Source organism: Quercus robur, chromosome 5 (genome assembly GCF_932294415.1).
Source record: "Quercus robur chromosome 5, dhQueRobu3.1, whole genome shotgun sequence".
NCBI classification, from domain to species: domain Eukaryota; kingdom Viridiplantae; phylum Streptophyta; class Magnoliopsida; order Fagales; family Fagaceae; genus Quercus; species Quercus robur.
In genome coordinates, this window is record NC_065538.1 from 30,777,467 (window position 1) to 30,787,452 (window position 9,986).

The window sequence follows — 9,986 nt, forward strand, 5'->3', positions numbered from 1 at the left end:
AGTATAATTTGAAACGATTAACAAACCCGTTTCGTAGGATCTTATTCAATGCGTTTTATCTTTATTATTGTCTTCATATTATTTAAAGATAGACCCTCTTATGAAAATTGTTTTGCACGTATTTTTGGTATTTCTTGTATAGGATCATGTTTTTTACCATTCTTATCATTGACTTTTTTTAAAGAAAATATTAAGTTAATGGCATTTTGTGAGATAGTATATGCTATTTATTAGACTTTTTGTTATTATAAATTTTAGAAATATGCACTTGTCAATTATTTCAACAACCCCAGGGATCTCAAGATTTATATATATTTTTGTTGCACTGGTCAATGATAGAGAATTTGTCTGTATAAATTGCATAGAATATTATTGATAGACAAAAGTATATTGAATTGAAATTGGGGAAAAATGGAGACATGATTTCATGATAATGAGATTTCTAGAAGTATCATCTATACGTGGGAGAGGAAGAAGAGAGTTTGTAAGAGGGTAAGAGTTTTTGCTTTGATTTGCACGTGGGAATGGTCAAACTTTGGTCATAACATATAATGTAATAACTGTACTTGAGTTTTTTTATAAGGTTTGGTCTACTTTTAAAAGGTAATCCATTTTGTAGTGAATAACTTTTGGTCTAATTGGTCTAATTGTCAAGAACAGCTCATATTTGATATAATAGTAAAAAGAAGTTACTATGAATTATTGAGTAATAGTAAAGAATACTTAATAAAAAAAAGGTAAAAAATGTTAAATTTATATGATAGTAAAAATAAGTTACTATAATCTATTGGGTAACAGTAAAAAAAACTTAATGAACAGAGGTAAAAAAGGCTAAATATAATATTAGAGTGCCACGTGGCAGGATCTCATGCACTCTCACATGAGGTTTTTGCTTTTGTGTGTGTGTGTGTATATATATTTTGAGGTAATAATTGGGATTGAGTTTTTCATAAGATTTGGTCTACTTTTAAAAGGTAGTCCATTTTGTAGTGAGTAACTTTTGGTCTAATTGGTCCAGTTGTCAAGAATAGCTCATATTTGATATAATAGTAAAAAGAAGTTACTATGATCTATTGAGTAACAGTAAAAAATAATTAATAAAAAAAAAAGGTAAAAAATGTTAAATTTATATGATAGTAAAAATAAGTTACTATGATTTATTGGGTAACAGTAAAAAAAAAAAAAAATTTAATGAAAAAAGTGCTAAATGCAATATTAGAGTGTCACGTGACAGGACCTCATATACTCTCACATGAGGTTTCTGCTTTTATATATATATTGATGATTAACTGATTGATAGTATAGTATTTTTTGGTTATTATTTCGTCCTTACATGAATTAATTTCTCATTATAAGCGAACACATGAACTTTTTCAAAATTTATAAATTTTGAGTTTCTTTAATGTTCTTATCACCCCAACAATTAAGGGTGTTTGGTGAAGTATCTTTTTCTCTGTCCCGCAGCAATTTACATGAAGCTTCTTGGACATGCGAGAAGCCGTGTGGCACCTCTTAAAAACAAGGGAAAATGATTACTATATAAAAATATATAAAATTTTCCATAAATAATTTTCTTAATTATGCATTTTAGTTCCTTCTCAAAAAAAAAAAAAAAAAAAATTATGCATTTTAGTTGGTACTGTATTTAACTTTTAACATCCGGCACAAGAATTTATAATACTTATGTATAAGAATATCATAATATTCTTAGTATCACTTAACATTATTCTCAAAAAAAAAAAGTATCACTTAACATTTAAGCACAAAATAGAATAAATAATTGCGAAATTTATTTACATTTTTAATACTCCTATCACTTAAGTTGTTGTTACAATTGGTTATCAAAAAAATTTGTTATTTCAATATATAAATTCTCTGTAATAAAGTTAGTTTTGTTCTTATAAAATACCCTTATCCTGTCTCAAGGTCCTCTAACATCTTACATGGATATTAAGAGTTTGATTTTAGACAAAATGATTTGTCCCCAAAACTTACTTCTTCACCACCCCACCTCACAAGCATGGAATCTATTTAGTATCTATTTGGTATAACTTTAATTATTTATTTATTCAACTTATTTTTAACGCGGAATTTGTACGAGGTCCATTTTTTGACAATTGGTGTAAATAAGATATATACAAAGCAGTCGGCTTTTGAAATATTGTCCCTTGTAAACCAAATAAGTTGAATTTTAAGCTCCGCAAATTACTCCATCTTATCCCACCCATGCGAGGAAAGGGACATTGAATTGAAATAACACACCATGATTTTGTTTTTATTAGATTATTTGATTTTATGAAATATAATAATATGAAGATTCATTTCTTTACCTAATAAGATTTTTCTAGTATTTTTCTATACCTAAATTATTCACCTTTTATATTGTTAAGTGATGGGGGTATTTTTTACCATAAAAAATTTTTCTAAGTCTTTTGAACGTCAAGACAGGAGAACCGTCGGGCTTTGAGTCCTCCCTTGGTGTAAGAACAACTGTCGGGCCTAAATCCTATTTTGACCACAAGGGCACCTTGTGTTGTTGCCAGAGATTGGAGAGAGTTGGTGGTGTTTGCAACCTCAAGAAAACTAGACACCAACACCCTGTCTAAGTAGAAGCTAAGGCAATACTGTGGGCAGTGAAGTTAGCTTCTTAAGAAAATTTTGGGAATATGATTTTTGATGGAGACTTCAGAAGTTTTATTGAGGAATTAAGGGATGGCGGTGCTGCTTTTCCTTGGAGAATTAAAAACTTTGTTGGTGGTGTGAGATTGCTATTGGAGAGCTCTTTAAATGTCAGTTTTAGTTAGGTTAACCATGAAGCAAACAGAGCAGCATACTCTTTAGCTAGATGGTCTATGCTTAATTCTATTTTTGGAACTTTTGATTTAGGGAATAGCCTTACTGCTTTTATAAATGTAATTTTGGAGGAGGTGTGCCAGTAAATAATTGGCAACCCCTCTACTATTTTGTTTTGTCTGTTTAGCTTTCAATAAAGGTTTTCAATTAATTAAAAAAAAAAAAAAAATGACATGGTAGTATGACTATAGTTCCATCTTTCATATTAGGTAAAAATATCAAGAACAAAATTCTACTTTAAACTAATTTGTAGACAATGGCTATAAACTTCCCTCATATTTATTATAAAATGTAAATTTTGACAAGTCCACAATTACATAGGAGTTAAAGAATCAAAATGTAATTCTGCTACATGAAGAAGTGTTTCTTACTGACGCTGCAACCAACATATGAGGCTTTTCTGAATTCTGATGTGGCCATTTTGAAGCAGAGGAAGGACAAGAACTTGAAAGCTGGATTTGTGATCTTACTTGTTACACAAATCCAATATAAAAAAAATATAACCATGGGCTCTCCCTCTCATTATGAACGCTTCTATGATCAGCAGCTGTTGTGTCGAGAATACGTCTGCTGTGATTCCTCCTAAAATTGCTGATTATACTTCAAAAAATAATGAAATCAAGATGGCAAGATTCTTACATGGCAGTCTACTAATATTGTGAATGTGGTAATAATGAGAAGAGATTAAATCAATAACCAATTCCAAATACTTGTTGTTTGTTCATTTAGACCCCTAAAACCAGATTATTTAACCTATTATATTAACCAAGTGATTACTTAGATTAATTATTCAGATCTAGGTTAAACTCAAATAAATTATATCATGTAAAGCAGCGGAAAATAAATAACACTACAATATGATGACCTAGGAAAACTGATGAAACGAACCGTTTTAAGGTAAAAATTTAGAGAGGATTTAACCTAACTATCCTCAAGGTAAACACATCCACTATAAGAGAATTGAAGTTTTTATAATAAGATTTAACACTAAATCTATTGCTACCTCCAGTAATAACTTACTGACACGACCACGTGCAAGCTCAAAATCTACAGACTCCTTTTCTTCTTGGATTTACACCAACACAAGCCACCTTGCTTGTGACTTTGAGATCACACTCAAAGGTTTTAGATCACCATCAGTAATGATCTTGATGTAGCAACTATGTTTTACCAAATGCTTGATTGTAGTTTTTGCTCCGGTAGATTCTTGTGTAGTTAAAAGGTACAAAACCTCTCAGATCTTACAAAGAGTAACACACAAGTCTTTTCCACACCTTCAAAACGTAGCTAGGGTTTCCCTTTTATATGTAGAGAAGTTTAGATGAAACCCTAAACATTTTAGCGGGCTTGGGCCTGTTTAAATATTCTTCAGAAAAATTGTGCCTATGATTTTTGATCGGTCGAGCCTAATTCTCGATTGGTCGAGCTTGACAGAAGCTTTCTTCATTTTTCTACAGTCAGCTGAACTTGAACCTTGAAACAATCACTTTTAATCATTGCCTAATACATGGACAAAACATGTTTTGTTCTCGGTTTGCCAATACACTAAAAACATGATTCTAAACATTTAAACCTAAATCTTTAGAACCTAACACTAGTAATCCAATAACAATTTAAAATTGAAATTTGAAAAACTAAGAGAATACATTTAAAAAAGAATTTAAAAAAAAAATCTAGACATAAAATGAAGAAGAAGAAGAGGAAAAGAAATTACAAGAATGTAAGGATAATTGCCAATTTTTCAAGCGTTGACGATTGATCCCTCAGAAATTATTGGTGTTGAAAAACTCTAATAACATGGATTGATGGTTAGAAAAGGGAAATACATTGGTTTGTGATTTGTCTTGCAAGGAATCAACTGTGATTTCACGAATTAGTTGTGGGCAATAAATTTGTCTTAATTATATATTTTTGGATAAGAATATATTCCATAAACTTACTTGATTTGAATTTGCGCAGTTTCCTGGAACTTGGTCTTTAGGCTGAGACGTGGCTAAGAAATCATAGGAGATCATTTTATAGATAGATGAAATAAGAATCTGATTTTACAACACGAGGCTAGCTTTTTCTTGGGGGAAAAAAAAAAAAAAAAAACTTTAAAGATGCTAATTATGGACAATGTTGACTGTAGCTTTCAGAAAGATGAGATTATAATTTTAGCCTGTAAAGTTGTGGTTTCTAACTAGCCTTTGTTAGCTTTAATTCTGTGCCAAATTTAGTTATAATTCATTCAATCATTTTCCTGTATTTGTGTGGGTTTAATTGTAAGGGATGAGTGTGAGAGATTGGTAAAGAATCAAGTGTCAAAAGAAGATCAGTGAAATTTGTGACTAGCTCATGAGAAGCTCGCGAGTAAAGCAACCCACGAAAAGGCCATGTGTGAAACATATGACTAGAAGCTGAAGAGTCATGTTAGGTTGTCAAATTTGCGAGTACTTTGCAAGAAAGGCCATCTCGGGAGGTGCTCACAAAACTCTTTGTTTGGCAAAAATGAAAAGTGCTTTACCAAATTCTTTACCCACACTATATATACCCCCATTACCCACGAATTTTAAGAAGTTCTTTTTAGAGAGAAAACCCTAGCAAAACACTTGAGAGTTAGAGATCGTCATACCCACAATCATCTACACATTTTCTCATGGTTTTCTTTTACTCCTACATCTCCATCTCTACATCCTTGAGAGATTCTTAGCCCAAACACTTACTTCATCCATTCTGAGTATTGAGACATGTTTTGGTGCCTTTGGGAAGCATTAGAAGAAGTAATTGAGTGGTGGTTGCAATCGGGTTGAATTGGATGATCCAGAAAGCTAATGAAGACAAGACTCTGAGAAGTCTGTTAGTAGCAGGAGCTTGAATTCACTAGTGGATCGATTTCAACTTGGAGCGTCGCGGACAAGTTTTTCAGTTTTCTCTTCAATTACACGTCTCGGTGTTATCTTGTGTTTGCATTTCTCTTCCTTACTCTTTAATATTTACTTTTATTGTTTATTGTGATTGCATATGGCTTAGAGTAGTGTTACTGGGTTATTGTGCTCATTTACTCTTGTTCCGCACTTTGATAAGTTAGAGTAAAAACAATTTAGACATAATTTTAAAATTGGAGGTCTGAATAAGTTTTAGTGTTTTCACACTAATTGAGCTTTCATAGCCAAACTTATCTATCTGTACATATGCGAGAGCACACTTCTAGGCAAATTCATGGTAGAAGATGATAGTGAAGCATTGGCAAAAGTAATTAGTTAGCTATGCAAATATTGTCATGGATCTGATGAGGTGAACTTCGGCTATCATGTTTGTTTAGCTAGAAGTTATTGGAGAGCTTCTGAGAGAAAACCCTAGCTAAAACACTTGAGAGTTAGAAATTGTTAATCCAACAATTCTCTACACATTTGCTTGTGAAATTTCCTCATCTCCTACCTCTCCATTTCCATACCATTGAGAGGTAAAAAATCCAAACACTTACCAAACCTTTTGAGAGTGTCCAATGAGGTTTTGGTGCTGCTGGGAAACATTGGAAGAAGCCAAGGATGGCAGATGCAACATGGAGCTTGTTGCGGGATCCGGAGAGTTAGATAAGACACAGTTCCGAGAAGCCTTGTTGGAGTAGGAGCTTGGAGGGCTTAGGTACAGAGGGTAGATTAGGCTTGGAGGGTCTTTTGCTTACCCATGTATCCCAACTGATTTTCTTGTGGATCAATTACCGCTTGGAAGGCGGCGGAGAGGTTTTTTGCCAAGTTTTTCGATTTCCTCTTCGATAACATGTCTCGGTGTTATCTGTGTTTGCATCTCTCTTCCCTACTCTTTTTCATTTCATTTTACTGTTGTGTTGCTTTAAATATGAATTAGAGTAGCTCTCTTGCTTGTTTGCTTGCGTCTACACTATTCCGCACTTAGTATTAAGTTAGTGTAAAATCAACTAAGCCATAATTTGAATTTGGGGTCTAAATAAGCTCTTATGTTTTTTTCACTCATTTCGAGCTTTCATGAGAGTTATCCATCTTATCCTTGACTTTAAGCCTTTGTCTGATAAGTTTCAGGACATGGGTAGCACAATCAGAATGGGTGATCCTTGGCTAGCTCAGATTGACATTTTGGTGCCCAGATTCCTAACTCGAGAAGGTACAGTGCATGTCGAGTTACCTTCCCACTGATATCCCTGTGAAGAAGCGGTTCTGAAAGAAGAAACAGCTTCCTCATGCCTGTCACTTGAGGAGGAGATAGACCAATTTTGACTTGAGGAAGAGAGGGAGGAGCAGGTAGAGCCTATAATTCAGGTCTTGGATTCGAGAGATGAACTTGACAGATCTTCAGGCATTTGTTCCCCTAGATTCGTCGTCACACACATAACCAGCAGCTTGGAAGAAGAAGAAGAAAAAAAAAGATGCTGTTGGAGAGAAAGAAGGGATCATGCCTCCGTGAACGCCTCGCAGGAAGATCCAAGGGGTTAGCATCTAAGGATGCCATGGGCTCTTAGCTCCTTCCTCCTCCTTCTTCTTCAGCTAATCCCTTCGCACTTGCCAATCTGAAGAAGAGGAAGAAGGACAAGGAGGTGGTCGAGGAGAGAAAGTTGGTCCTTTATAGTGAGGGGGTTCCTCTAAAAAAGCCAAAGATGGCTAAGGGCAAGGGAAGGGCTTCCTCGATCGAGAGTAAAGAGGCTGAGCATGTGGCCGAGGTGTGCCCTCTAAACCATGCGTGGAACCCTCGACTGGAGTTGGACGGGGTAACCATATCATGAAACTTCACCATTAAGGAGTTCTAGAGAGGTAATGCCCATTACCTTGCCAACGCTTTGGAGCAGCCCCTCTTGTTACCAATGGATATGGCTACTCTGAAAAAATGTGAAGCAGTAGAATCTATTTCTGTCCTTGAAGAAGGACTTGGCCTTGGTAAGTTTCTCGACATACCTTACTAACTTCATGCTAGGTTATCTTTTTCTTATCTAATAGGGTATTCCTTCGTCATTTTTGTGTAGACCATCTAGGAGGTTTCTATGGCAGAGGAGTGGTTGAAAGATGCCCAGAACGAGGCTAGGCTCGCGTATAATCTTTGCGTAGAGACTAGCAAGGCTTTGGGCACCACTGAGCAGAAGAATAAGGAGTTTACTATGAAGCTAACTGTTGAGGACAGAGGGAGGAAGAGTGCTGAGGTTGGCCTCAAGAACGCTTAGGCGCAAGTTGAGGAGCAGTGTAAAAAGCTCCATTATGCTGAGATAGAGCTAGCCACGGCCAGCAAGCAGGTCATGGAGCTGAAGGCAGAGATGAAGAAGGCTAAGGAGGCTGCTTAGGTGGCACAGGTGGCTGTGGATGCTTCAGGGAAGAAGTTCTAAGACCTCAGAGTGCAGGAGACCGAGGCCCGCCTGACTGAGGAGTTGGTGGGGGTATGTAGAGACTATTGCCAGGAGGTGTGGAATGAGGCACTGAACCTAGATGGAGTTCCTACTGCCTCGGAGTGGAGGAGGGCTGAAAACATTTATTACCCACAAGACCTCTGAGAAGCTCCTGAAGCAAGTGCTGCCCCTACAACAACTGCACCTGAGTAGCTTTCAACCACCCAGGCCTCTCTTCCTCCTTCTGAGACCTCCAAAGGGCCTGACAAGGCTGGTAACCAAAGCCAGGGGGTGGAAGTGGCCAAGGGTAAGGAGGTTGGCCAAGGTAGAGCTTGGCCAGAGGATAAGGGTAAAGGCAAGGAGGCTAAAACTCTGCGAGAGACCAAGGGCTCAGGTTGACCAAGGCAAGGAAGCTATTCCCAAGACAAAGGAGTCTGAGCTAGTCAAGCCTTAAGTCGTGGCCTAGGAGAAGAAGGCCACCTCGGGCAAGGCTGCTGATCCTTTTGTCTCCCAACTAGCTAGCAAAGAAGATCCTCCTTCAACCAAGGCTTAGCTTAGGATTTTTCTCTTTTTTATTTATTTATTTTTTATATGTTCTTTTCTTTTGTTGTGGCAGTTTGCCATGGTTTATGATGTATCTTTCCTTTTGATTAATGAAAAGACATTAGCTTTTGCTTTATGACAAATGAACTTTCATTTTCCCTACAATATTTATCTCTGACGGCTGTAATAATTGTTCTATCTTTTGTTGAGAGGTTAGATTGATGATGTTTCTAAGGGTGAAAACCCACACTTTAACAAAAAAGCTAACAGTAACGAATTGTTGTTAATTCAAGTAAGTTAAGCCCATGTAAATAGTGAGAAATATAACTATCTGTTGGCACTAAAAATTGTATAGCCAATAGGAATGTTTAAGTCCTTAGAGACAAACGAGACATTTAGTAGAAAAAGGGTGTTTAAGGTCTCTTATTTTAAGAGTACCTCATGAATGTACCTTCAGAATCCCTTATTTATTTATTTATTTTATTTATGATGATGTATATGTCGAGGTCCCATCCTTGGTGAAATTGCGAAACGTTATTTTACTCAAGGTATGTGGTCTGAGGGACCAGGCATGGCCGATGTTTTGTTTAACCCTTAGAGAATTTGTTAAGGAGCTAATTTACCCAAGGCGTGGGTCCGAGGGACTACGCATGGCCGAGATTTTGTTTAACCCTTAGAGAATTTATTGAGGCGTTAATTTACCCATGGCATGGGTCCCAACGACCAAGCATGGCCGAGGTTTTGTTTAACCCTTAAAGAATTTATTGAGGCATTAATTTACCCAAGGCATGGGTTCGAGAGACCAGACATGACTAAGGTTTTGTTTAACTCTTAGAGAATTTATTGAGGCATTAATTTACCCAAGGCATGGGATCAAGGCATCAGGCATGGTCGAAGTTCTATTTAACCCTTAGATGCAATGACACAGGAACAACAAATGAAACATTCTTGCATTAATAGTAATATCTTTTCAAGTTACTTACATTCCAGGGCCATAGTACAGTGTTTCCATCCAGATCTTCTAGTTTAAATGCAATTATGCCTGCTACTGAGGTGACGCAATAAGGGCCTTCCCAATTTGACCCAATTTGCCCCAAGATGGATTTCTTGTATTACCGACCACTTTCCTGAGGATGAGGTCCCCTGGCACGAGTGGCGGTAACTTCACCTTTTTATTGTAACCCTACCTCAACTTGTATTGGTAGTGGGCCAGTTTTATCGTTGCCATCTTTCTTTTCTCCTTGGCTCGGTCCAAACTTGC